Source organism: Sinocyclocheilus anshuiensis, unplaced genomic scaffold, assembly GCF_001515605.1.
Source record: "Sinocyclocheilus anshuiensis isolate Anshui unplaced genomic scaffold, SAMN03320099.WGS_v1.1 scaffold404, whole genome shotgun sequence".
NCBI lineage: Eukaryota > Metazoa > Chordata > Actinopteri > Cypriniformes > Cyprinidae > Sinocyclocheilus > Sinocyclocheilus anshuiensis.
Window position 1 is genome coordinate 147,731 of NW_015554088.1, and position 7,902 is coordinate 155,632.

Below are 7,902 nucleotides of genomic sequence, written 5' to 3' on the forward strand. Positions count from 1 at the left end.
GTCAGTGGCAGAAATGAGGAGAGGTGAGTGCATATGCTGCAGATGTGAATTTGTAGGATGTGAGACTCCGCCCACCGGCGCTTCGGCGAGGAGGAGTGCAGCAATCAAGATGCTCTACTGATGATATAAACGACTGTTTTACTATAACAGTTTAGTATACAATTATAATATATAATATAGCATTCTAGTTTAATAATATAGTTTAATATATAATTATTATTTCTTTTCAATATCTGCAGTCTGTAAGAAGTAAGACCATGTAGGCTATAAGGCTAGTATAACTCTAAAAATACAACACCAATCAAATATAGCCCGGAATAATCGATCTTCAGATTTCTGTCTGTTTTATAAAACATGATGCGTTTTTTTTTTTTTTTTTTTTTTACGTTTTATGAGGTTGTTTGTCTGAATGCAAAAGAGGAGGCACACTGTTCCTTCAACCTTGTTGGCTAGTTGAGTTGCGCTTGTAGTTTTCCGTGTGAGTATGCAGCGGTTCCAGTTCTGATGTCATGATGAAGATTAGGCTAATTTTTTTTCTCTCTGAGGTAAAATCAAATTTAAATTAAACTTATATATTAATGTCCAAATTGTCAACATTGCATAATAATAATAACAACTTTAATTCCACCTAGAACTATATTTTCATTCTAGTAGTTTATTTAAAATAGTTTGCATTTCTATTTGAATGTACAATACCATTTCATTAGACCGTTAATTAATTAGTGATTTATTGACTTAAGTTATTATTATAACGTTTAACCTCAAAATGAGCTAATGTATGGATATTCGTGTGATATCATTTCAATATGGTAACTATTAATGTAAATGATTCGAAAGAACTGCAGTGTCATTCTGACGCTAAAATTCAAACTCCTCCCTGTCACTCCCCTTCCAACTAGAAAATATAGTAGCCTACTGTTGCAGCCCCACTCCCCCATTTTGAATAGTTTGCAGAATGCTTTTAACCCACTGGGGACTTAATTAACAGTGTTTTAGATGATGCTGAGAACACAGTTGATACACACGACAGTTATGTCAGGTGTGATGTAACTTATATATAATTATTTGCATTTACATTACCCTATTTAGCAGACACTTTTATCCAAAGCCACAGGAATATAGATAGTTAGCGCAGGTATTTCACTTTACACATACAGTGGACTGGCAATATCTGAAATTTAAATGAGCATATGTGAGCGTTTAGGGGAAAGGTGTTAATGCACATGAGGTATGTTTCCCCAGAGAACAGTGAGTGAGTCCAATGCTGATTGGACAGCTACAGTTCTTGTGGGAAATACAGCGCTGTTGGTCTCTCTTAGCTCGACATGATCTCAACACAAATCATAAGAGATATCAGAGGAGAATGAAGAAACAATGAGATAATAAGCCACGAGTTGAGCTATAAAAAGAGTATAAAACAAGCATGAGGAGCGAAGAAAAGTAAAGAAAATGGAACAAATAGAGCCGAGCACCATGAGTGAGCAGACAGAAGAAAACCCAGCCATCCTGGAGAAGTGGTTGCAAAAGAGGAGAAACAGAGATGACAAAGAGAAGGAGGAAATAAACAAGCAGGCTGAAGCTGAGGAACATGATGTTCATGACGAAATGGAGGAGAAGAATGAAACAGCTGAGGCAGTTACAGAAAAAGAAAAGCAGGCTAGAGTCCATTCAGTCTTCTCTTTGGTGAGGAGTCAGATCAGGGCGCAGGCCGGTTTGGATGGTCAGCGCATGGGCATACTGGATGTTGTAAACCAAATCACCAGGGAACTAAAGAGCAAGAAAGAACAAGAAGAACCTGCACCCACAGTTGAGTTCAGCTCATCTGAGGAGAACACAGTGGATCAGGCGGCCCAGAAAGAGACTGTAGAAGAGCAGATGATAGAAAAGGGAGAAAATAGTAAGGAAAGAGGAGAAGAGTTATGTGTAGCCTTGTTGGAGGAGATATTGTTGAACTTGGAGTCATTAAAGAAGGATTTGAGAGAGGAGTTTGCTCAGCTTCGCCGTGATATGCAAAGCTACACAGACCAGGCGCTCTGTGGCCTGGAGACCCGCCTAACTAACTTAATGAGAATACAAGCGCTGGCTCGCACAACTCCCTCTGCACTTCCAAGAAAAAACACAGTCGAATCCATGGAGACCAAGAAGCATAGACCTCCCAGCATGCCTCCTCTGGGAACATCTAGAAGACGAGTGCTCAACCGCACAATGACCACTATCACCCCTAAAACTTGCCTACCTCTGTCCCTGGGGCCTCGCTCCAATTCAGAGCCGTTGTGGGGCTGGGGGGCTGAGACCTCCACCAGCAACGACGCTCAGATGTTGCTGAGGAGAGACGAGGCGACAGTTCATCCTCTTGGGCCGTTGCCTCCTGCTCTACCTCCTGCACGGAAAGGCAAGAAGGCTTTGCAAAGCAGGACTCGCATTGGTAAGCCAACATGCTAGTGAGGTCTGCCATCCAAGCATACACTATTGTTCATTGGAAAATATCTTTAGAATGCCATCAGGGGAGGAACCAACTTTCAGAATCAAGGATAGAGATTGCAAGATAAGATTGTTCAATATGAACAGCTGCAAAGAGAGCTGAGGAGCAGAAGTGTTCTCTTTTGTGCTATTTTGTGTTGTTTGCCCATGAAACTAAGACCTCCAAGAAAAATCCTACTAAAGTACTCTCAGAAAAAAAAGATACATCAAGGTGAATAGTATGTATAATGACAAAATATACAGGATGAACTACAAGTTAATTTCTCAATCTGTTTATAGTTTTATCACCTAGGTCCTAGGTGCTATAATTTCACAATCGCATTGCACAAAATGATTTTTGTTATTGAATAAATATAAATATAGAAATATAAATATTACTAAATAAAAATATCTCTTTCGGGATACTATGTATTTTAATTTGTTCTGTCCAACTGTATTAATCAAATGCACAGTAATGCAGGTGCAATTTGTAATAAGATTGCAAATGTAATTGGTAATATGTTATTTTGTATTTTGGTTATTGTGTTTATGATTTTAGAGGTTGAATCAAAAAGACGATTTAATAAAAATTGTCAATTAATTCAGACTTTTTTTTTACATTTGATTTATGCATGTCATTATTAGGATATAATTAATTAAATATGCAATAATATTGTCCGTAAAAAATAAAAGAATGCGACAATTTCATTCATTTATATTGTAATTAATTTGTATACAGTTGCTTACAGTTCTGCTTATAATAGAACTTAGAACGTATAATGTGTTCATTGCATGCATGTAGGTTTTTTTTTTTTTTTTTAATGATGCATTTCAAGTACAAAGCTTCTATTTAAATGTAACTATCAACAGTTTCTCTAGAAAATCCCTATATCAGATTAAATCACAGGACAATTTAATAAATTAATTTCTACAGTTCTTATAATTAAGCATCGCCTAGAGTACAGTCTCTGTGAACCCACACAACTGGTTTAAGACAGTGGTTTAATACAAAACAAAAACACACTCAAGAAAATTAAAAACAACTGAACTAGAACAAAAGCCATATATACTGTCATACATATTCAGATTACTGCATAATAAAACATCGATCTAATCTTTTCCTTTTCCTTGACGTATCTTTTGCCACATGTAGGCTGCATCTCTCTGCAATATTTAAGAATGCAAATATAATATTATTATTGTAACATCATCAGAAAGGCAGTCATATCTGAAAGATTTACAAACCAAAACTGAAAATACAACTCAATTTTCCACAAAGCATTCTCCACAGCATTCCATAAAAGAGAGCATAGGATTATTCAATCAGACATATGCTGGTAGCGACACCTGCTGGTAAAATCAATGTAATATCTACAAATGATTCTGCCAATTTCAAGTGTTCAAAAATGAAATTAACTTGATTAATCCTTAAATGTTAAATATAATGTTAAATATAACGATGAAAGAACACAGTAATCGTAAATACAGAAAACAAATAGTAAATACAAAACAAAATCACATTCAAAAAGTTCCATACGCCAATATATATATTGCAAATGCAATTGGTAATATGTTATTTTGTATTTTGGTTATTGTGTTTATGATTTTAGAGGTTGAATAAAATCAACCTCTAATATATATATATATATAGGTTTTTGTATAACTTTGTATATTCTTATTTGTAGCGAATAGTATGTTACTGGCAGTAAAACTGGTCTACGTAGGGTTGAAGTGCGCATGCGCACGGCGTGCGTCCCGGTTTGATGACAGCTGTGCGCTGTGGCTGTTGCTAAAGGGAGGAGAAAATCTCACGACGGAGGATTTTTATCTCGTTCATTCGCAGCTAGGACCTTTGCAGGACTGAAACGAGAACTAAACTGTAAAACCCACCCATACCAGTCGCGACTGAATTCAGTACTTCACACCCAGCCGTCAAATTATTCGGTAAGTCTGTTGTAAGTCTGGCTCGGGCTGCTTAATGTGACACTTTAGCGAACTGAGCGTTAGCTGATTGTTGGCCTGCTTGTCTCGGTCATGTTGTCACCTTTTGTTTTTAATCCCGTTTGTTGCCAAATTAAGCTCTTCGGAACATATTTCGGTTTCTTGGCATATTGTTACATGACTGTAGATTTCAATACACTACTAAGCGAGGTATTTCATTTATTCTTGCGCTATAAAACACGACGATTCTTCGCTGTTGGCCGAGTCTTGCAGCTTTTGTTGTCGTCATGCACTACTACTCATTGACAGTCATGCTGGTGTGATAATGCCAGATACAGTGTGTTATTTGAGAGTTTAATGCCCTTAGTGATTTGTATCATTTTCTTTCAACGTGAATTGCACTCGGATTTGCAGACAATTTTGTTTTGGAACTCTCAATGTATACTAATGGCTGTTATGTCATTTTTGAGAAGTGGGACAAAACGGGGTGCAACATTGAAAAAATAAAACCTTGTACTCAGACAAATGAAACTACATTTATGTATCTTATATGTACTAAGCTACTGAGCTATGCTTTGATACAACCTCCCAACTTTTCTCTTTTTTAACAAAATGTGCTTTTTTACCTTGGACTGTGTAATATAATTTCAGCGTTATCTTTAACAGCATTCAAGATGTTTTTAACATTTCAAAACACATTCTCATGTTAGCAGACAGATTACACTTTCATATGTGACCAACAATTCCACAACAAATATAAAATATCATAATGAAATATTATCAAAATATGCAACTGACGGAGTTGACATCTGACGGAGGTGACGAAAACCTGAATTTTTAATAATTTTAACTATCAAATACATTGAATCAGTCAATTACTGTATTAAAACAAACACAACAAACAGTGAGTATGTTATTGTTTATAAAGCTTTTATTCAAGAGTCACATTTAAGTATTTTGATATATCATTGGAACACAAAATCTTATGGTGGTGACATCTGACGGTGTTGACAAAGTTCATGTAGTAGCCATTTATGTTTTTTCTGTTGATGCTAGATGCTAATGGAACCTGCTTCAGGAGAATAAAATTATCTAAATATTTCAAATAATTTCCTCAGAAATTGGAAGATGGTGTTGACATATCATGGCTGTGACAAAGGAAATATTAACATTAGGATTTAAAATATTCTAAAACTAAAACTTAGCAGAGCCTGTCTGACACTGATGTACTCTGCAGAGGTGAACTGTGGCAAGGGGGTCCTTTAGAGTGACCGCTGCCCCTGATATTCCCTGATTTTATTACATTTTATTGAATGTCTGATGGTGTTGACAAAAAGTGGGGACGCAACTTTAAAATCTTATGAAACATGCATGTGTCATTAAAAAAACAACCTTGCTTTGATAGGATATATTATTAAGTGTTGCTTTTGATAAAACAAGCTCTTTTTCATCATACATAAAACATTTTTATCCATTTTATTGCATATGAATGATTGATCCCTTCTCTGTGGACACACTGTTTTAGATGTAGTGAGAGGACATTAAGAGAAACAGATTTGGTATAATAATGAGAAAATTAAATTGAAGGTGATAATTGTGTTAAATACATTCTATTATTAATCCCTCATGACATTTAAAATGGAAAATATTTGTATTTTTTAAAGCTAATAGCAGTTACCCTTGCTGGACCTGTTTTGTCCCACGTCTCAAGAATGACTGGATGACGTTAGATATTTCCCATAGCGATCGAAATATGTGCGAAAAGTTCATTTCTGTGATAGATGTCAAGTGCTTAGCCATGTGTACGTTACAGTATTTGACAGTGTTGTTTGCTGCAAATCTCTAAATTCAAGGGTTTGCATACTGGTCACTTATTTCCCAAAATAATAATTTGTCTGGAAATATGACATAACTATCCCTAAAGGTAGGTTTAGTTTGCACATGTTCATACAATGGAAATTTGGCGTGTTGTAAAATGATAAAATGAAATGATAAAATGAATAATCCATAATGTAGGAACATATGATAAAATAAAGATAAAAAGGAAAGGAATTTAATAGATTTAATAAATTCGAAATAAATTTAATAACAGGAGTGCTGATGTGATTCAACTGCAGATCTTTACAGTCATGCTGATATTCAGACCATCAGCACAATGGTGAGTTTGGTATTGATTTTATACAACAGTTTAGTAAGCAAAATGTTAGTATTGAGTTCATATTTTAGATTGTTATAGATTTTTGAATATTTTTTGAACCCTGTGATGTTTAATTAGAATGTCATAACTCAAACTTCTCTCAGGTCACATTTGCAGAGCTTCTCCACTCATATAGTCCACTTAAACCATGCCCTTCCACAGTCTACTGCAACATTGCATTAATTTTTAGTGCTCTGTCTACATGTCAAAATCCAATCAACAACTAATGGTTAGAATCAAGTCCCGGCCCTATTTTATTATTATTATTATTTTTTTTTTTTAAATAATCCATTTAGATAATCCGATAATACAGAACAAAAGATTTGTTGCTACTTCTGTTTCATTATGACTTTAACCGCCTATGAAAATGATCCCAAAATAAGCCAAAGCATTAAGCTTTGCTTGTTACCATGTTGCGCACAGAAAGCTGTTTTTTTTCTGAAAGTCCCATTGGTGTTAGACTAAATCAGCACTGGAATGCTCCGATTGGACATAATTAAGAGCAAATACAAAATAAATTTAAATGTTCTTTGGGTAATTTGGGAAACTGTGATCCATACGAGCTCTCTTGCTCAAACACACACAGTCTCAGAAAAGCCCGTCTTGTTTCACTTAGAAGTCTGCCAAGTCCTAGAGTGCTCTTGTTTTCTAATCACTCAGCTGTGTGGCTGGCTCTGCTTTTCTTATCTGGTTCATCCCCCAACTGTTCGGCCATTCTCATGTAGCCTCATATTGAGGGCATCAAGCTCCTCCCATGGCATCTCCTCAACACATGCCAAAGCTGCGACATTAGGTCAGCAATGCTCTTTCAGTAGTATACTGGAGTTTAATTGATGCAGTAACTATTTAGTGGTGCTCTGCTCATGTCTAGGGCTGGGTATCGATTCAGATGTTCCAATTCGATTCGATTTTCAAGCTCTCAATTCGATTCGATATTCGATATTCGATTCGATTTTTGATTTAAATTCTCGATTTGATTTGACTATATGAATGAATATAGATTTAATACAAATCCTATATTTATAAAAAATGAACAGTGAACATAAGATTACAAATGGTTAATTAATAGGAAATGAAGAGCCACAAACCTGTATATTAAACACTTTTTATTTTAGGTACACTTGGGTACAATAAAACAAAACCCAACTCTATATTTCAAATGCATACAATGAATAAAATAGACAGAATTTTGATGCGAGATGAAAAACTGATGCTGAAAATTGGACAAGTCAGAACAGTCGCATGCCTTGATCAAACAGGATCAGGTTATTTTATGTTTAAGACAAAACAAACATAAAATCTCA

The 7,902-nt window shown here is 35.4% G+C and overlaps 1 protein-coding gene across 1 annotated transcript in view; it reads left to right on the forward strand.

The window, feature by feature from the left end:
• The first annotated feature begins 4,250 nt into the window (after positions 1-4,250).
• Positions 4,251-7,902, forward strand: part of LOC107669250 (GTPase-activating protein and VPS9 domain-containing protein 1-like) — a 53,848-nt gene continuing 50,196 nt past the window's right edge. Inside the window, exon 1 of the mRNA XM_016461419.1 lies at positions 4,251-4,404. The gene's annotated coding sequence lies outside the window, so the exon portion shown is untranslated. The remainder of the gene's footprint in view (positions 4,405-7,902) is intronic.